This window comes from Silene latifolia, chromosome 3 (assembly GCF_048544455.1).
Source record: "Silene latifolia isolate original U9 population chromosome 3, ASM4854445v1, whole genome shotgun sequence".
Lineage (NCBI taxonomy): Eukaryota > Viridiplantae > Streptophyta > Magnoliopsida > Caryophyllales > Caryophyllaceae > Silene > Silene latifolia.
This window is the reverse complement of record NC_133528.1, coordinates 58,018,876-58,041,083: the sequence shown is the minus strand read 5'-3', so window position 1 is coordinate 58,041,083 and position 22,208 is coordinate 58,018,876.

Genomic DNA, 22,208 nt, shown 5'->3' with positions numbered 1-22,208 from the left:
CGGTTGTTATTTATTGTGATCTCGTACCACCATTTTGTAATTTAATAGATTTATTTTTATTTTTAATTACAAATGTATAATAGGAAATTATGTAATTTATTTATTCCGGAGTTTCTTGAAGACGGTGCCACTCGAGAAGGCGATCCATTAAAGAAAGTATTGCCTTGAAGTGCGTGCCAAGACCGAAGTTCAAGGGATCAAAGGAGTTGGTTTCCGAATTTGTAATAGTTTATTAGATTTACTATTTTAGGAAGGCCATACTAGGATTTATTTTTATGCTTTGCATTTTATTTATATGTTGCATGCATCGCTAAATCGCCATAACTAAAACATGCATTATCATTTTATCGAGTTTATCGACCGTGTCAATTACAATTATCTTAGTTCACCGCTTTAGTTCACTTAAAACGTGATAGATAATAAATTGACATGACCTCTCGCTAAAATAAACAATTGAGACTTAGCCTTACCAAAAAGTAGAAACCATGAAAACCTATTTAGTGAGGGAGTGCACTCGACCTTACCGGGGTACAAACCTTGTTACGTAGGGGAAGTGGGTGATAAATGTCTATCCATCGAATTTATGTTAATAAAGGGTATTTCGGCACACCGTGTCCTAAGTTGATATGAATTTGGATCATGGACACATTTATTCGAAATTTGGATTGAACTCAACGAAAGTATTCACGACGTTTCCGGATGTGTTTCGGGCTAGAGATAAATATTAATGTAATTTTATCGACCAAGAGTTGTAAAAGTAGAATCGATTAAATAGTTAATCCACCGAGTTATGTTAATAAAGGGTATTTCGGCACACCGTGCCCTAAGTCAATATGAATTTTGATCTTGGAATCATTTATCAAGTTGGGTAGAGGTCACTAGATAAATGCAATAAAACTTGTTTAAATTAAAAATTTACGAGTATTATTATTATTGTGGAAATGACAAATGTTTTATTCCTTCTATTTTCGTTTTGTAGACCACTTTTATTTCTCATAACAAATGGCCGCACCAAACACCAACGCCGCACCTCTCACTAATGTTTCATGGCTCCGATCCTTCATGGATCGTTGTAAACTTGAAAAGAATGGGTCAAATTTCTCCGATTGGGATGCCTAACTCAAATTAGCCGCCCAAGGTGACGACAAGCTTCGTTACCTCACCGAGGCCTCTCCACCCGAACCTAATGCTAGGTCGAGTGCCGCCACTAGGGAAGCATATGAGGCATTAGATTATTCATTCATTCATCAAATAACTTATAGAAGTTTAGAAAGAGAAATAAAAACTCCAAAATCCTTCCGCTCTATACCAAAATAATAGAGATCAAAATAAACATTTTAGGTCAATTTTTAGCAAGATTAATATTATTCTAGTACAAATAATATTTGTCTTTTAAGAGGTTATCTTGGGTATTCATCTTTGCGAGGGATTCTATCTTTGAATCCTTGTTCTTCCATTTGTAAGGAAAGCTCAAGAACAAGTAAGAAGGAGATCTTACTTGTGCCCTTTAATCCGAAACTCCCATAGTAAGAAAGACGATTTCTTCTCTATTTCTAATTACGTTTGCATGCATAAGATGTAGATTTAATTTTATGACTAAATTAAATGTAACATATATGAATATGTCAAAATAATGAGATTATTAATTCTAACAATTTTCCTACCTCGGTGATCACATAAGGACCCATCCATCTAGAGTTCAACTTTCCGGGAAAGAGTCGGTATCAGGAATTGAATAGAAGGACTTTATCTCCTTTGTGTAAGGATTTTTGCTTGATTCTCTTGTCATGAAGCAATTTTGTCCTCTGTTTGTAGATCTTGGCATTCTCATAAGATTGTAGTCGGAATTCTTCCAACTCTTGAATTTGTATCATCCTCTTTTGACCGCTTAATTTGAGATCGAGATTAAGAGCTTTGATTGCCCAAAAAGCTATGTACTCTAACTTAATCGGCAAGTGGCATGCCTTCCCGTAGACGAGTTTATAAGGGGAAGCTCCTTTGGGAGTCTTATAGGCCGTCCTATAAGCCTAAAGAGCGTCATCAAGCTTCATGCTCCAATCCTTACGAGTCTTGTTGACAACTTTCTCAAGAATTTGCTTGATCTCTCTATTCGAAACTTCAACTTGACCACTTGTTTGAGAATGGTATCCCAAGCCGGTTCTATGTTGGACACCATATTTGGTAAAAAGGGAAGTGAGCTTCTTTTCATGAAAATGCGTTCCTTCGTCACTTATGATTGCTCTAGGGACTCCGAATCTTAGGAAGATTATTTTCTTGAAGAGCTTAGTGACCGTTTTTGCATCATCGGTTGGGGTGGCAATTGCCTCCACCCATTTTGAGACGTAGTCTACGGCCACAAGGATGTATTTGTTCCCTTTGGATGTCACAAACGGCCCTTGGTAGTCGATCCCCCAAACGTCGAAGATCTCCACCTCTAGTATGCCCCTTTGTGGCATTTCATTTCTCCAAGAGATATTCCCGGTTCTTTGACATGCATCACAATGAAGGATGAACTCCCTAGCATCTTGGAACATCGTAGGCCAAAAGAAGCCCGATTGAAGAATTTTTGCAATGGTTCTTCTTGCTCCATGGTGTCCACCATAAGGGGATGAGTGACGTCCTTCCAAAATTCTTTGAATTTCCCATTGAGGGATGCACCTTCGGTAGAGCCCATCACTACACTCCTTCTAAAGATTTGGGTCATCCGAAAAGTACCTCTTTACTTCGAACAAGAATCTCTTCCTTTGGTTGTAGCTTAAGTTTGGAGGGAGTACTCTTCCAACAATATAGTTGGCATAATCGGCAAACCATGGGGTAATATTTCTCTCAAGTTGTGTTTGGATGGCCATTAATATATCATCGGGGAAAGAGTCATTGATCGGTGTTTCTCCTTCTTCATCATGACACCGGATCCTTGACAAGTGATCCGCCACTACATCCTCGGCCCCTTTCTTATCTCTTATTTCCAAGTCAAATTCTTGAAGAAGCAAAATCCATCTTAACAACCTTGGTTTTGCCTCTTTCTTTATCAAGAGATGTCGAAGAGCACGATGATCTGAAAAAACAATCACCTTGGATCCAAGTAAATAGGAACGGAATTTATCCAAAGCATAGACAATGGCAAGGAGCTCTTTCTCGATGGTATCATATTTCACTTGGGAAGAACCAAGAGTCTTGCTTATATACTAGATGGCATGTAAAAACTTTCCTACCCGTTGGCCAAGAACCGCTCCAACGGCGTAGTTACTAGCATCACACATAATCTCGAACGGTAGTTCCCAATTTGGTGGTTGAATGATCGGTGCTGAGACTAGTGCTTCCTTAATTCTATTAAAGGCTTCAACACACTCATTAGTGAAATGGAATTGGACGTCTTTAAGTAAGAGTTGAGTGAGGGGTTTCGCGATTTTTGAGAAATCTTTTATAAAACGGCGATAGAAACCAGCGTGACCGAGAAAACTTCTCACCCCTCTAACATTTACGGGAGGTAGGAGTTTCTCTATAACCTCAACCTTAGCTTTATCGACCTCGATGCCCTTTTTCGAAATGAAATGACCCAAAACAATTCCTTCATTGACCATGAAGTGACACTTTTCCCAATTCAAAACGAGACTAACATCTTAACATTTTTGCAATACAAGAGAAAGGTTATGCAAGCATGAGTCAGAGTCTTTTCCATAAACGCTAAAATCATCAATAAAAACTTCCATTATGGTCTCTAGGTAGTCGGAGAAGACACTCATCATGCATCTTTGTAAAGTAGCGGGAACATTACACAAGCCAAAAGGCATTCTCCTATATGCAAAAGTACCATAAGGGCACATGAAGGTAGTCTTGTGTTGGTCATCCGGGTGTATAGGGATTTGAAAGAATCCCGAATACCCATCAAGGTAGCAAAAGAAATTGTTAGAGGCTAGCCTCTCAAGCATTTGGTCCATGAATGGTAGGGGGAAATGATCCTTTCTTGTTGCGGAATTCAATTTTCGATAGTCAATACACATACGCCAATCGGTGGTCTTCCTTGTGGGTATTAGCTCATTCTTTTCAGTTGTCACCACCATGGTACCTCCTTTCTTAGGTACCACTTGAACGGGGCTAACCCACAAAGAGTCCGATATGGGATATATGATTCCCGCATCAAGTAATTTCATAACCTCTCCTTTAACAACTTCTTGCATGTGGCAGTTTAATCTCCTTTAAGATTGAATGGTAGGTCTATAGTCCTCCTCTAGATGAATTCTCTGCATACAAAAGTTGGGACTTATCCCCTTAAGGTCATCAAGACTATAACCTATAGCCTTTTCATGTTGTTTCAACACATCAAGCAATTTTCCCAATTTGTTTTCATCAAGTTTGTCATTAACAATCACGGGTTTGGTCTTAGATTTGTCAAGGTAAGCATATTTCAAATTTGGGGGAAGGGGTTTTAAAGTTGGAACTTGTACCTCACTTTCCTCCATTGAAGGTTCATTAAGAACTTGCTCCATTTCCATTAGACACTCCATTCTCATGGAATATTCAACTTGTTCTTCAAGCTCACTAATCTCATCATACTCAAATTCCATGATAAATTCCTCTTGCTCTTTGGTTTGTATGATGTCCTCTACGATTGCTTGCTCTTATTCCATGGGTTGATATGCTTCCACAAGGATGTTATGTATCAATTTGGATTGCTCATGAGTAAGTTTGTTGTTGGTTAGAGCGGCCTCAAGAAGATCTACCTCCAATTCCCAATGCTTATTTTTGGCCTCACTTGCTTCTAAGGCTTCCAATGCTTGCATGGGGTCTTTGAAGAAAGGTATACTCAAGTGGTCTTCAACAAAACAATCTATAAGATCCATCCTGCAAAATATCGAACAACTTGAAAATAATTAGAACAATCCTTGAGGAGTTTTACTTCCCCAAGGCAAAGAAAGACACAACTAAAAAAATGAAAGACAATCAAATCAAGTTAACACCGTCCCCGGCAACGGCGCCATTTTTGGTCGGACAATATTTTTCGGTTACTTGTCGTTAGGAGCACCTAGACCAAAACAATATTTATAACTTCACAAACTACTCTACTATTAGTAAAGAGGTAAGTAAAGGTCGGATCCCAAGGGACGGGTATTGATGTAGGATTTTCGATTGCAAGTAGTGGTGTCTAAGGGTGTCACAATTTGGGTTGAGATAAGAAGATCAGTAAACTAAATAACAATGTAAATAAACAAGCAAGATGATTAAGATGAGATGTAAACAATTGATTAAAAGCGCTAGGGTGTCATGGGTTCATAGGGGATTCATGGGAATTGATCATACAAATATATTCTCAAATTATAAGCAAGCAATTATTGTTGTGATAGGATCGAGTTGGTTTATATCTTACAATCCTAGGAAGGTTTGGGTCTCCGAGCCGAATCCATTAGATTGTACAACATCTACAAGTCGACTTAATCCTCCCTACTCAACTATATGCATGGTCTAATGAGGCTCGAGTTGGTTTATGTCTTACAAGTCTCATTGAAAAGGTAAGTGATGGGTAAAAAATGCAAGGATTCATAGGCTCGCATTTCATCAAACATAACATGTGCATAAGTTGAGATCACAATAAGCAAGCAAATAAATTATGTGAACATATTAGATTAAGCATGAATCATCCCCCATGTTGGTTTCCCATAATTCCCCATTAATCCTAGCTAAGGAAACTACTCACTCATTTTCAAGTTTAACATGCTAACAAGGTTGCCAATCATATTAACAAAGCAAAACATGATGAATAAATGAAGATGATTAACAATAATTAAAAAGGGATTAAGAGAATTATACCTAATGATGATTCCAAAATAATAAGCAAAGAATAATAGAAGTACTTGATGAATGATTGGAAGGTTATCAATCCTCCAAATAAACCCCAAATAATCTTCAATTACCCAAAATGAATGATGAACAATAGAGATTTTAAGGAAATAAGATTTGTATTAATGCTTAATTAAAAGTTGATTATAAGATTAAAAAGAGATTAGAAGAACATTAAGTATACAAATGATTTATGATAATCTAATTAGTACAATGGGGTATTTATAGTGGGGAATAGGTACATAAATTAGGGTTACTAAGGGCTAAATGACGATTAAGACCCTTAAGAAAAGTTGAGGAAATGCTCCTCTCGAAGAAAGATGCGAGTCTCATTTTTGCTAGTCTTTTAGAAATATGCGCATCTCGAGTAAAACAAGGAGAAGGCGTGTTGTACTGGATGACAATCCGAGCGGTCAAGGGGTCGGGACGAGCGGATTGGCTGGAGTTGGACGAGCGGACTGGAGGGTTGGACGCTCAGATTGCGGAGATGTTGGACGAGTGGATTGGCTGGAGGGACGCCCGGATTGTGGAGTTTGGACGAGCGTCCCGATGCTGCGACGGCCAGATTCTAGTTCAGCAAGCTTTTTCTTCTTTTCTTCTTCCAATATTCCTCAAGGATTTTGTCGAAGATGCAAGGATCGTCTTCATCATTGCCCATTATTTACAAAGGCCTTCTAGTCTTGTCTTCACTTTGATGCTTGGTCATTAGATTCGATCAATTTAGCTCCATTTTGCCGTTTAAATGCAAGGTTTGCACTCCTCTCCTACCAAGGAAACAAAACCTCAAAGAATATGCAAAACAAAGGACTAAAGATAGTAAATGACCCAATTATGCACTAAAAAGCATAGGAACTAGGCTAATTCGGGGACTAAATATTCTAAAATATTGGTCACATCAGACCCCCAAGTAGATTTATGTACGCTAAACCCTTTACGTGCATCATTCATAATCTCCCGTATATAGAGGACGGGCATGGAAAGGCTATACTCTTGACTGGTTAATAGGTTTGATTCGGTTAGCCGGATTGAATTTGGTTCAAACTATCTAACCGGACAATGATGCGCATAATGGCTTCGGGCGATGCACCCTCATCGAGTTTGGCGAGGGTGAGGAGCGGGTAGGCCCATATTTATGGGTTGCGAATGAATCTGACCATCTCCTACCACCTACGATTCTGCACCGCCAAGGTCGCATTGCCGAGCAGGGGATAGTGTCGTTGCAATGGGAAAATGACTGTGTGGATTGGGCTGAAGGTGAAAGAGACGTATATGGTGATACTGTCTCTGAATTCCAGAGGATGGGGTAACAAAAAACATACTCCCTCCATTCAACTCCACACTACACATTTGCTTTTTCACATTTGTTAACGCTTGTTTTACGCGATTTTTTTCTTTAGCTTGATATTTTAATGTACTCCTAAAAACCTAAGTCATTATAATAAAAGTTTGATATTTTTATGGTGATATTGTCTCTGAATTCCAGAGGATGGGATAACAAAAAACGTAACAAAAAACATAAATAATTAAACTTTAATTCAAACCACCACCATAATCCTAATACAACTTACAATGCCAGATAACACTACTACAAATCCAGGCAACTACAACGCCCCTTTAACAACGCTTATTCACGAAAATCACAATAGACGTTGTACAATGTATGGCGCGAATTTTACTAAAATTAATTACAACGGGTATGGTTATATAACCGTTGTTATAAGTTTTAACAACGGGTCAAACATGCACAACCGTTGTTAATAATTTGGCGCAAAGTTAGTGAAAAGTAATCACAACGGTTATTTTTGAATCCCGTTGTTAAAACTTATTTAACAACGGTTATTGTTTTGCAACCGTTGTTAAAACGTTTTAACAACGGTTTTTGTTTAACAACCGTTGTTAATAGTTTCCATACTATAAACCACACAAACACAGATCAGCTACAGCCACAAAACACAAACCTTAACACAAACAAAAACACAAACACAGACAAACACAAACACAAACACAAAGCACACACTTTCTCATCGTCTCTTTCTCTCTTTCTCATCGTCGCTTTATCATCTCGCCGTCACTGTTGAGTTCATCGTCTCTTACTTTCTCTAATTATCAGGTAAATCTCGCCGTCACTGTTGGTTTCATCGTCTTTCATCGTCATTATTTTCTTTTTCTAATTATTTCATTTGCATGTATGTGTTTTTATCGATCATTATGTTATTTCTCAAAGTATTATTCGCTTAATTAGCTAGTAAAACAAATTAAATAAAATAAAACAAAGAAGAAGCAAGATGATTGAGAGGAATGCATGATAAACTTAATTAATATAATTAATATATATATATATATATGTATATATATACATATATATATGTATATATATACATATATATATGTATATATATACATATATATATATATATATATATACATAAATTTTAAAAAAAAATTACATTAATAAAAATGCAATTCTTATATTTTCGTAAAGAGTCTTATTCTCTTCTATGATATCCGTCCTCTCCTCCTTAGCTATTTGGAGGTTCCGTTCAGCAGTTGCTATATCGTCATATAGCCGCAATCGTCGCTGCTGTCAAGCCATCTTTTTTGGCGTCCTTCAGTACGGATCGAGCATCCACAAGGTAGCTCCTAAAACTGTCCTCAATGTGGAGCAACCGGCGGATGAAACTGTTTTAGTTCTCGATCATAGTAAGAGTCTTAAGGATAATATCATTCATTTTGTTGATGAAGTTTGGAGTTTGTTTGAAAGATTAATCAGGGTTTATTTGGAGTTTGTTATAGCAGTTAGGGTTTGGAGATATATAGTGAGATAATGGAATGTTAGTTGAGATAATGCATGTATTTCTACTAAGTAATGTGTGGTTTGAGTTGTTTTTTAATTAATATATATGTTAGGAAGTTGTGCCATAATCATCATCATATCTCTCTCTGCTGCTTCAAATCTTATTATAACCCTTCTCATTCCATATTGTCCATTCATATGCACAGGGATGGCAGTAATAATGCCTGCATCGGAATTATAACGGGCCGTAATTATGTATGCATCTAGTAATATTTAATTTTTTTTTTAAAAAAACAAACAACAACGGTTATTGAGAAACAACCCGTTGTCTTTAGTTATAACAACGGTTTTGTATATTACAACCCGTTGTTATAACTTTCCCCCCAAAATTGAGTCACACTTTCCACAACGGGTTTTTATACTTAAAACCGTTGTTAATAGTTTTAACAACGGGTTCCTTAAGAAACCAACCGTTGTTAAAACCCTTTGCAACGGACGCTTTAACAACGTCTTCTTTTTTATATAACAACGGTTTTTAACCGTTGTTATAACCTGTATCTGTAGTAGTGTAATAATTAAAGACTAAATTATTAGAATCAAATGAAGTATTAGGATACTCATTATGAATTTTGGTATAGAGCAATTCGTAGATCAGCCCTTCATTATCACCGGGAAGCGCAGGTGGAATGGTCTCTTTCTCCCGTGACATAGTCACGGTGGCAAGAATGTGATGCTTCCTGCAATGTTTCAGCAGATGATGATTAATATGGGTCGCAACCCATAGATAAGGACCTTGTTGTTTATCATCTGAATAGAAGTCCTCTTTCCCCGCACATCTCGCCCCTAATTTTCTTGCCTGACGAAAACTATCATGGCAGTTGGCTTCGTCAAACACGATAATGAACCTTGCTTGTTTGTAGACACAAGGTACACTTTTTTAACTGCGGTGAAACCGGAGTCATGAAGCATTTGCGTCAACCACCCAAAATTAGGGTTTAAACCCTTTCCATTCACACCATAATGAACCGGGAGATTATGGAGAATGCAAGTAAAAGGCTGTGCGTAACGAGAATGTGATTGTAGCTCCAATACACCAGCCATATTTTTTTTAGAGAGAAATTAAAGAGTAAATATTTGATAATTTAGAATTTGACCTAAAACATTATGAAGACATATTTATAGAATTATTATTTAGGTCAAATTAAATATTATTGGTCAAATTGAATATTTATTAAAGTTCTGATAATGTTTTGAATGCAGTAGTCAAACTGAAAAATCTAATCAAATATTGACAACGGTTGAATTGAAAAACCGTTATTTCATAATTGAAAATAATAACGGTTACGAAAAATCCGTAGCCATAACATAACAACGAGTAACAAAAACCGTTGCTGGTGTAAATTTAGTAACGGTTTTCGAAATGCCGATATCCTAAACTGGTAATGGTTTTCTAACAACCGCTGATAAGAGTGATTCTATAACGAGTTTTTGTAAACCGTTAAGCGTGTTTGACAACGGTTTGTTAAGCAGCCGTTGTTAGATTATACTAACAACGGTTTTGGAGGGAAACCGTTATTCCTATCAGCGCGGTCTAGGTTTCCGCCAATATTTGGAAAACGGTAATCTAAGTGTCATTATTAAATGCATTAAACCATTGTGATACGCTCCTTATTGATTGCCAGAATTGGCGCAGTGTTGGCTTAAAATTGCCTTTTTCGAGCTGTGGAAATTACCCAGTTGTGTCTGAAATTATTTTGCTTGTTTTGCAGACCTTGTGTGGTCCTTGAAGTGTTGGGTGATTTTTGTAATTTTGTCGTTATTTTGACTCGTCTTTTGCTTGAAAAGAAGGGCAAGTCAATTTTGTGAATTTTTGTGAAGTGTTTTGCTGGGTGAGTTCGAGCGGGTTTGCCCTTGTTTTGTTTTCTGCATTTGCAGGTAGTCTTGTTTTTCTTTTTTTTTTTTTTTTTTGGATTTTGTCCATTTTGTGCCGTCGTAATGCCGAAATTTCGGCTGACGTATTTGTTTTGTCCTGATTTCGGGTGATTGTTCTGGGGCTTCTAGGCCTACTGGGTCAGTGGTCGAGGCCTTAGAGGAGGAGGAGGAGGAGAGATGGCTGTTGTCTTGTCCTTGTCGAGTTGTGTTTCTCCCTGGTGGCCTTTGTCCAGCCTTTGACCACGTGTTGGTCATCGGCTGTTGTCTGTAGATATTTGGATGTCTGATGCTTGGTGGTTAACACCAGTGCGTTATTCTACTTTGCCGTTTTCAGTCGTCCCTGAATTCTGATTATTTGGGGTCAGCATCAGGGTGGCACCCTATGTCGTGGCTCCTTTTTATCACCGAATTCCGACGATTGGGGGTTAACGTCGGGGCGATACACTATGTCACAATTCCTGATTGTAATGTCGTCCGAAGTCTGCCAGGCATTTTTTCCTTTTTTGTTACGGAGTAGGAAAAAGGGATTATCGTCATGGTAACCACCTCTGCTTCTGTGGTTACTCCTTTCTTTTCCATGTTGCTCCCTTTCTTTTCTGATTAGAGGGATAAGGAGTGCTTAGTTCGGTAGGTGGCGGATAGCCCCCAGTTCATTGTTTTAGGCTAGTGTCTGTATGATAAATACTTGTACCGGATCCTGTTTGTATGGTCAGTCATTTGTATCAAACATGTGTCGATGTATTTTGGGTAAGCTGGTTTGTATATATGTGTTTTTGGATTGTAGTTTGTTTGTGTTTGGCTTTTTTGTATTGTATTTCAAAGAAGCACGGTCAACGGCTGATTTCCCATTTGCTTCGGTATTTGTTCCAGCATCGTTAGTGTAGAAAACAGGCAACAGGTAGCACATACGCATACACGTAAACACGCAAAAGTATTAATGAAAACAAAAATAACCACGATAACTTGAAGTTATAATTGAGATTAAAAAGAAGTTTTAAAAATTTCGCAACAAGTCATCACGTTTAACTTCTTCAAATTAAAATAGTCTTGAAATTTCAAGAAATTAATTCGTATTTGAATTAAATTGCATCGAACTTTGTTGAAATTGATTTGCGACTCGAAAACTAAAACTTAAACCGTCATGGATGAATTTAAAAGGATATTCTGCGAGTGTGTTTGATTTGATTTTTGTGAGATCAAGACTCCGATTTGCAAGAGTTTGAATATTTGAAAAAAAAATGACGTTGTGTTATCAATTTTCGATTTTTGTGGAAAATGCGAAAAAGCGAAAAATTTTCGGAATTTTCGACTGACATGGAAACGATCCGTTGCGGATCGGGGCGACTAGCCCTTCCCCTCTAAAAAAAGAAGAGAAAAACCCGCATGTTTAAAGCTGCGTCATGGAAACCGTGTCGGATTTCGTAAAACACGAAAACAAGGAAATGTGATTGTGAGAAAACACAAAATTTCCGGATACGCCCGAAGAGGCGCGAGCCTTGAGGCGAGAAATTGCAAGTGTCAGGAAGAAACACAACTTGATAGGGACAAATCAAGGTGCGGATCCTGAGGACCAGCCTAAAGAGATGCGAGGCAAGTGAGCTTCCCCCTTTTTTAAAAAAAAGCGCTGATTATTTTTTATAAATAGGGACATTTATGTTTCATTGTTTCATCACCCGAAACACGAAAAACATCTCAACGAAAACCTTTCTTCTTCTTCCACAAAATAATTCATGTATACTTTCGAAAATAGGTTGCGACATTGGTGTCGGGACTTGTCGCCCCCCGAGAAGTATCAACTCGTTGTAATGGGAGTTGATAAATTGTTGGTGCTTCATCAAGTTAAGGTGCAATCCTCGTTCCTTGAAGCATGCTCTCGGTTTTGGGATTCAAAACATCATGTTTTCGTTTTCCCGAAAGGTGAAATTTGTCTTCTTGCCGAAGAAGTGGGTGCCATTGGAGGGTGGCCGGATTGTACTCCGGTGCTTCCCCCGACTCGGTTGTGTTACAAAGAGAAGTTTCGTTCAATGTTGGGCTTGTCAATGAGCTAAGTGAACTTTCTCCTTGCTCCCCATGGTGTGGATATGTTGGCTCTCATCAACATCTTCTTAAACCGGTTGGATGTTAATGTCTCGGAGGTGGCTGGGAGAAGGCCTCTTGCCTTTTGCGTAGTGCAGGCATACCTCCTTGTCGATGCCTTGAAGAAGGAGGGGTCAAAATGGTATGGTAGCATGACCCTTATGCACATAGTTGAGCAAATAAAGCACGGTTGGGAATCATCATGGTTGGTGCTTGGCGAGATCATCCAAGCTTTGGACAAGAAGGGCTTTTGTGGAGAAGCTCCTTCGTTCGGATCTCCAAGGATCCTCCAAGTGTGGCTCTTGGAGAGGCTAAGGTATGTAGAGCCTCCGGACGATTCTTCTTCTTACTCCTTTCGTCACCTTACTATTAGGAAGAAGTTGTATTCGGATAGTTTTGCATCCACCGAGGCTTATTGGACCTCGATATTGGTGGAGGATGGTGGTCCTCATATCCGTTGGGTGGTGCCATGGTGGCACTTGATGTCCTTCACGGGGTTGCCCGCTCCAGCCCCTTGTTCTTGTTCCTTGATGGTGGTGGGTTTCAAGGCTGCTTCCTTCGTTTATCCTGAAAGGCTTATGAGGCAAATGGGTCGCCAACAGAAGGTGGTCGCTCAAGATACTCTCGTCCAAGAGAGTGTTTTTCAAAACTTTGAGCTTGTGGAGATTTTCGAGAGGTGCTGGGCCACTCGGCCGACTTGAGAGGTACCAAACCCTGTTACCACGACATGGGTGACTCCCGCTTATGTCAAGTGGTCTAGAACTCAAACCTCGGAAGAAAGGTTGAAGTTCCGCAAAGACAAGGTTGTCGACTTGAAGTATATAGAAGTTGACAAGGCCAATCGCGCCTTGTTTGACGACTTTGCCGATGACGTTAGCCCGGATGTCGGGAGGCCACCAAAGAAGAGGAGCTCGGGTCCCAAAGAGGTAGAGGTCCGTGTATGGGCTCGGCTTGGGCCGATTATGGGGTCTTGTAAAAAACCGGAGACCGTTGCCGTTGTAGATCCGTTGAGGATTCATTCCGAAGAGGAAGTCCAAGCTAGGCGGGCCAACAAGAAGAACAAGGGGAAGATGCACCCGAGGGAAAAGGCAGGCGTAGAATTAAAAAATGAAGACCTCCATTACCCGTTTTTACTATTATGTTGTAATAGTGTTTGTTTGTTTTTAATATGTTGTACTAGCTAGGTATCGTGTATTTTTGTGCTAGTTTTACTATGTAAGATGTCTTAGTAGACATTTTAGCTTTGACAAGTTGTAGACTTGCTTAGCTTTAATTGTTGTCAAGTTTGTAATCTTTCTCATTATTAATTAAATAAGTGGATTGTTTGTGTTAAAAGAAGTTGTGAACGCTTGTTGTTTCTTCCATCCATCTCGTAGAGGTAATTCAGTTTGAATTATCCGAACATTGCACCTGTGAAAGGGGATTTTTGTGGGAAGAGAGAAAGGCTTCTATTTTGTTGTGGAAAACGGAATGTTTTCCCCTTCTCTTTGTTTTGAAGTTGGTATGGGTGATTGTTTATTTTTTTGTGGGGATGGTTATATCCTTCTTGTGTAACAAAGGAATGCCTACGTATCCACCTGAAGAGGTGAAATAAAACCATGCTCGTAGTTCGAATGTTTTGTTAATTTTGTTTAGATGTTGTGGTTGTATCCTTCTTGTGTAAGAAAGGACTGCCTACGTATCCACTCGAAGAGGTTAAATCAAACAATGCTCGTAGTTCAGTTGTTTTTTGTTTGAGTGCAAATGGATGTGGCCTTTGACAGATCAAAGGTCGTTTGAAACATGGCACGGTGCCATAACTTAGACACGATAAAACATGCGATTTCAAATCAGAATGCTTTGAGGAATTAACTTGAAAGCGATATTGTGGTCACTAGTCATGAAACTAGGGTAAGGTTTGTGGCTACTAGATTTCAAGGGTAGTATTTCTTGAGTTGGTCTAGGTTGGTCGGGTTTGTGAAATCCTCCCCGTCTAGGTCACTTAGTCTCACCGCCCCCCCCCCCCCGCCGAGAGTATTTTCTTGACCAAGTATGGCCCGGCCCAATTGGGTTTGAATTTCCCCCTCGGATCGACGGGTAATGGTGCTCGAACCAACTTGAGGACCAAGTCTCCTTCTTTGATGTTTCTGGGTTTGACCTTTTTGTTGAACGCCCGTTGTATACGTCGTTGGTATAGCTTGACGTTGTGCAAAGCGTTGAGTCGCCGTTCGTCTAGAAGCGTGAGTTGTTTGAACCTTCGACGGGTCCATTCCGCCTCAGGAACTTGACTTTCCAGTAGAATGCGTAGAGATGGGACCTCCAACTCCTCTGATTGAACTATCTCCATACCGTATTCTAGGTAGAAGGGTGTGGCTCCTGTTGGAGTTCGAATGGAGGTTCGGTATCCCCAATGTACGAATGGGAGTTTGCTCGACCAATCACGGTAATTATCTTGCATCTTTTTGATGATGGTGATAAGAGTTGTTTTTGCTGCCTCTACCGCTCCGTTGGTTTGGGGACAATAGGGGGATGATCGATGTCCTTTGATTTTGTACTTTTCCAGCAAGGCTTGTGTTTCCGCCCGGAAGTGGGAGCCTTGGTCGCTGATGATTTCATGGGGTACCCCATATCTGCAGATGATGTTGTCCTGAATAAACTTGGCCACTTGTTTGGCGGTCAAGACTGCATTGGACTGTGCTTCCACCCATTTGGTGAAGTAGTCGATGGCGACGAGGACAAAGCAATGTCCTTTGGTGCCTATCAGGTTGATCTTCCTGACGATGTCGATGTCCTAAGTTGAGAAAGTCCAGGGTGATGTCATGGTGTATAAAAGGGATGATGGTATGTGTTGTATGTTGGCGAAGATTTGGCAATTGTGGCAATGTTTGACGTAGTTTCTGCAATCAGCTTCCATGGTGGTCCAGTAGTAGCCTAACCACATGATTTTTCGAGCTAGGATCATTGCGCTCATGTGAGGGCCGCATTCTCCGTCGTGGATCTCTCCCATGACTTTTTTGGCTTTGTGGTGATAAATGCAAAGGAGAAGGATCCCTTGGGGTGTTCTTTTGTATAGTTGTTCTTGGTTTATCACGAATTGTGATGCAAGTAAACAGATGGCTCTTTGTCCTCTTGTATCAGACTTTGGAGGGAGTTCGTTTTTGGTTTTGTAGTTGAGGATGGCTTGGTATCAAAGTTCGACATGGTTTTCCTCATCGTTGTTAATGGCGCAGATGTGAGCCGGCTCGCTCCTTCTCTCGACATATAAGGACATCGACATCATGTCGTCTGGTATGTTGACGAGCGCGACAAGTTTTGTTAGGGCATCACCAAATTGGTTTTCCTCCCGTGGCAAGTGGAAATAGTCGACTTGGTCGAAGAATTCGGCCTCTTGATTGATTTTTTCTCGGTAGAGTGCTAGGCTGTCGCTTCGGATTTTCAATGATTTGGACACCTGATTGATGATGAGTGAAGAATCATCGTGGACCCTCAACTTCTTGATGCCAAGTGTTATGGCTGCTTGTAGGCCGATGAGGCACGTTTCGTATTCGGCGACATTGTTGGTGACGGGGAAGCCTAGCTTGACGGAGATTGAAACATGTTCCCCTTCCGGTGATATTAGAAGGATTCCTACCCTGAAGCCTCTCAGGTTTGAGGCACCGTCGAAGTATAGGTCCCATGCGTCGGTGTCGGCACAAAGGATATCTTCGTCAGGAAGTGACCATGTGTCGGTCGTTGGATCCTCGTTGACGGGATTTTCGGCTAGGAAATCGGCGACTGCCCTTCCATTGATAACCTTGAGGGGTACGAATTTGAGGTCAAATTCGGATAGCATGAGTATCCATCTAGACAGCCTTCCGTTTAGTACGGCTTTTTCGAAGATGTATTGGACACTACAAAATAAACACGGAAACCTGACGGAACAAATCCGTCAATAACGCGCTTTTCCCGTCAGAAACACGGATTCCTGACGGTTTTTCCGTCATGAATTGACGTCACTACGATACGTCACGAAAAAAGGATTTCTGACGGAATTTCCGTCAGTAAAGCGCATTTCCGACGGATTACTGACGGGATTTTCCTTTAAAGATTTACTCCCTGATTTGTCAAAAAGTCGATAAAAAGTTGACTTTTCTGACGGAAATTCAGTCAGAAAAGTCAAAATTTCTGACGGAATTTCCGTCAGAAAAGTCGACTTTTTTTTTGAAAAAAAAAGAAAAAAAAAACTTAAATCCTCCTGCCATATATGGCTGATGTTGGGCACAGAATTACCCTACCTGATCCATATATTAATCAGGCAATGTCCAAAGTTAAGCCTGAACGGAAAACATTCCACACAAAGCATTAGAACGCCTGAGCTGGCACCAACTAGGAGGGAAAGACAAGTCAGGCATTCATTATGCCAGACCTGAGAAGACATCTCACCAAGCCACATGATAAAGCATATCCTGAAGGCGTCAGGAAACACCAAAAGCTCTCCAAAGTAGTTCCTATTTGAACAGAACACTCATTCAATAATGTTTGTAACGGTTTTGATACGTCAACTCAGCAGAAATAGAGGCAGCGAAATGTTTAGTCAACAAACCACCCCCGTGTAAATAGGGCACGAGGCCTATTTACCAGGAAACCCTAAACCAACCCCCAGGGTCCGTTGCAAGGTTATTATAAATAGAAAAGAAGAATAAAAGAAGCGGATCACTTGCTCACTCACTCATTCACTCGTGCTTTTACTCAAATACTTGTAATCATCATAATATTTAGCATTATTATTAGGCAGCCATACTTTATCCTTCGCCTGACATACACATTCCTTGTCAAGATACCTAAAATCATAGTGACAATCCCTCCTGGCTTGGTGCCCGTGGTTTTTTCCCTTTTTCCCAGGGTTTTTCCACGTATAAATCCTTGTGTCTCATTTTCTTATTTGTTTTTTATTCTATTTGTCATACTAGTCAGGTTACTTGTTTTAAGTTAGATTGCCTTGCAATTATATTCCTGGCAGGACATTATCTTAGTGAGAATTCCTACTAAAATAATTGGCGCCCACTATGGAGCATCTAGCTCAAAAATAGTCAAAACCTAAGACCATACAACACAAAAACTCTTCTAAAAAATGACTGGAGATAGCATTGAACAACAACTGGCTGCTGCCAAACAACAACTGTTAGAAATGGAACAATTGAAACAGAAAATGGCCCAGGCTGAAGCTGAAGTCATGAAACTAAAGGAATCATAATCTAGTTTGAAGCAAAGGCTGGGAGACAAAGCTTCAGGCTCAAAGTTAAAGATCCAGCCTGTAACGCCCCGTAATTTTGGACCGTTATTATTTTGCGAAGGTAATTTATTAATCAAGTTGAATTTAATATTAATGTATTTGAAGTAAAAATAATTCAAAGAAATATAATTTTATTATATTTTGAAGTAAAGTATTTATTTTGATAGTTTCGAAATGATTAAAAATAGTTTAAACCGTGTAAAAACTTTTTATTTCGAAAAATGGGCATATCGGGAAAAAATTACAACTCTTTTGAAAATTGGGTAAACGATTTTGGAAATGGGTCGTATGAGTATTCAATTTTCTTGTAATCTCGTGTTTAAGAACTTTGGTCTTGTCGGAATTTGCATTTGACAAGCGGTTCTAATTATTATCGAAACGAGCCAAAACCGACTCGTAAAATCCCGACTAAAAACCCGCACCTTTCCTTTCCTTTCTCCCTTACCCGCGGCACCCTCCCCCTTCCTTTCTTTTTTTCTGATTTTTGTCTATCTTCATCTTCCTCTACCTTCTAAAACATAAAAAAACACCATTTTTACCCAAATTCAAGCTAAAATCGCCATAACTTCCTCATTTCTTGTCGGATTTTCGCATAATTTATATTTCCGGAATCCTCTCGTCGAGATCTATAACCTGGTATATTTTAATTTCAGTTTTCTTGAAGTTGTTTTAAGACGAATTTTGGCACAATTTCGGTTTTTATGCTTATTTTTGTGTTTTTATTGTTTATTTAGGTGAAGAATTGGAGGACGAGTTTGGGGACTCGTATATTGTCGAAGATAGTGGCTAGTTGCTTGTTACGGTTTGGTTTTCAAGGTGCTAATTGCTCATTTTCTAGCTTAAGGTAACATATTTCGAGTTACTCGACGAATAATCGTCACATTCTTTGGTTTTTGTATGTTTTTGTGATTTTTGGTTGAGTAGTAAATTTTCACATGTTTAAAAAGGGTTGCATGCATGTCTTTTATTAGTTTAAGATAACATGTTAGTATTAGGAACGATTAATTATGTTTCAGACGGTGTTAAACTGAACAAAAACGGAAAAATGGAGGTGTAGGGGTGGCGGCAGCAGGCCCGGCAGACCCACGGCTGGCCCACGGCTGGCCCGGGTCAGCCCGTTGCTTGTTTCGCGGTTTTTCATGTTTTGTTCATCGTTTTAGGTTCATTAATGTTATAGTTAGTATAAGATACATATGAGTACACTTAGGAAATGAATCATATTAGTAGTAAAAATTATGTTAATGGTAAAAATTATGTTTATATTGGTAGTTGCACATGTTAGGGTAGATTATAAAATGAAATTGTAATGATTAGGCTCAAAATGAATTTTATAGCGATAATTGTAATGTTTTGATGATTGTGCCGAAAACTGAGCCTTAGTCCTTTTGACTGATTCGATGTCAGTTAATTGAGTGATTGGTCAGCCGCAATTTAACCCGTACCTGTCCAGGGCTGAGGTTGCGGGTAAAAATTCGGTTGGATGAAATTTTATATGAATTGGATAATCGGCCTTTTTCTTGTTTTGGGCCATTTATCAAGTTTTTAAGTTCACATGTATAGTTGGTTGAATTTAATAGCTTCTTATATTGTAGAAACGGCCCTAGATTCCCTGAAGCCTTTAATATTGTTAATATTGCTAGAAATGGTATTGGTATTAAATACTTTCTTGCAGGTTGTTGTGTTTGTCATAGATAGGTCTTTATAGTCTCTGACGAGTATATGTTCACTGCTTAATAGCCTTTGTGTTCCTGACTAGTGGATTTATATCCAAGTTGGGGCATGACCTCGTTACTTGTTTTGATAGTAAGTGGTCAGCTTAAGTACTAGCCAACCCTTTGGTGGACTCCTTAGGGTACTCACTTTGTTTTAGAAAAATTGTGGGTCTTGGGTGCGGTGGTATGTATCCGCATGTCTAGGTCTGCGCAGATTTTAGGCTAGGGTTGTGTTGTGTCTTGCCCATGTTTTATTAATATTAACCGCTGAGCCAAGATACCGGTTCGATTACCTTCCCTACCTCGTGGTATAGACTCGAGTTACAGAGTGACTATTGACGGTACTAAGAACTTATGCCTGTCTTTATTATATTGCCCTTTCTTGTATGGTGATTTTATGAATTGTAATAGGTGAGATGTAAGCCGGTTACAATTGATAAAGTTTGGATTACTACTTGTTATATGTTTCACATGATAGTTTAGTTTGGTCAGTTTAGGGCTCACATGTTAGAATACTTGATAATTGAATTACTTGTCATATTGTTTACATGTTACACTACATGTTACATTAAATATGACGTTTCGTGGCTGGGAGGACTCGAAGTTACTCCCCACTGAATTGTGGCTTTCGTGTTTGTATAAAATGCGATTGACAGGTACTTGTTGCTTAGTTGGGGTTCACGGACGAGCTAGTGAGCAAGAGAACCTTGAACCTAGTTTGGTTATTTTTGTAGAAACCTTTTAACTCTTGGTTATGTATTTAATTTGAAGGGACATATGTCTCCCTCTTTTACTTTGGTTTGTATCTCTATATTTTCTTGCCTTTAGCATAGATTTGTAAATTAGTTGTTGGTATTTACAGGTTTTGGCACCCTCCTCTTGGAGATGTTTGTGAATGGTTTAGAAAAATTTTAAAAATTACAGGTTTTGTCTAGTTGAACCAATTACAAACATATCCTGTCAGTTTTTCCGTAGATTTTACGTGTTTATTTATCGCTAAATTTATGGGTGTCACACAGCCTGGAACGACATTCTCTTCAATCACCAGGAACATTGATTTCTCCAACTTTGGTACTCCAACTCCATCGAAATCCAAAGCAGAAGAAGGTGACACAGACTCAGAAGATACTCCAAATGAAGAGGCTGTACCAGATCAAACTAACACAACAATAATGATAGCCATGCTCCAGGAGATCCAGAAACTCCATGAGAAATTTGAAAAGATTCCTAGGGTGCCTGCAGCCATTGAGGAAGCCAACCCTGAAAGCTATGCTGACTTACCCTTCGTGGATGAGATAGCAAAGATAGATCTACCTAAGAAGTTTGTGGTGCCATCAATGAGAATCTATGATGGAACTACAGACCCTCAAAATCATGTAGCCTACTACAAACAAAGAATGTTGGCAGCCTCCATACTTAGTGAGCTGCGATAAGTATGCATGTGCAAAGGTTTTGGAACAACCCTGACCGGTCCTTCCCTTCAGTGGTAATCAATCTGCCAAATGGAAGCATCAAGTCCTTTACATATTTGATAAACTCGTTTAACCATCAATTTGCCAGCAGCAGGGAATGCGAAAAGAGATCCAGTGACCTATACAGAATCAAGCAAAAGCCTGGCGAGACAACTAGAGCAGTCTTGGCCACATTCAACAAAGAAAAAGTCTCAATCCCCAGATGTGATGTTGGAACAGCCGTAGAAGCTTTCGGGCAGGGGTTACCATTGGGCCGCGACTTCTATGATGAGTTAACTATGAAACCTTGCCTGACTTTCAAAGACGTCCAGGCAAAGGCTATTGGTTACATCAGATTGGAGGAAGACAAAAGCTTCAAAACTAAAGCCACAGACAGTGCTTCAGGATACGAAAGATCCAACATGAAAAGTTTCAATCACAGAGGAAGCAGTTACAGGCCATCCCCTTATACCAGGCCTGACAGATCAGAAGTCAACTATGCTCATGAGCAACGAGGTAACTCCTATACTTATCCTCTTAATCAAGAATATAACTTCTCTGTTAACACTGCAGGATTGATCAAAAGGCTTGAAAATATGGGAGAGATTGTCAAGTGGCCAAAGAAGACAGACAATCCTAACTCAAGGAAAGACACAACAAGATGGTGTGAGATTCACATGGATATAGGACACACAACAGAGGAATGCTTGGGACTACGCATGCAAGTGGATTACCTGTTAAAGAAAGGCTACCTGAAAGATTTGATGCCATCAAAGAGCAGGGAAGACAATGGAACAACAAAGGACCAGGAAAGACCATAACATGACTTGCCTCCAGCACCACCCATCTATGAAGTCAAGTTCATCAATGGAGGATCTGAAATTTGCGGCCTGACCAGCTCAGCTGCAAAGAAAATAGCCAGGGAGTCAAAAATGAAATCTCCTTTTAAACCTAGAAATTTACCTCAGATTACGTTTGATGATACTGACATGCAGGGAATCTCTGATGTCCATCATGACGGCCTGGTCATTACCATACAAATAGGAACTGCACGTGTCCTAAGAAGTTTAGTAGATGGTGGCAGCTCAGTCAACCTGATTATGCTTGACGTCCTGAAGGCAATGAAGATTGATGAGAGCTAGATCATAAAGAAATCA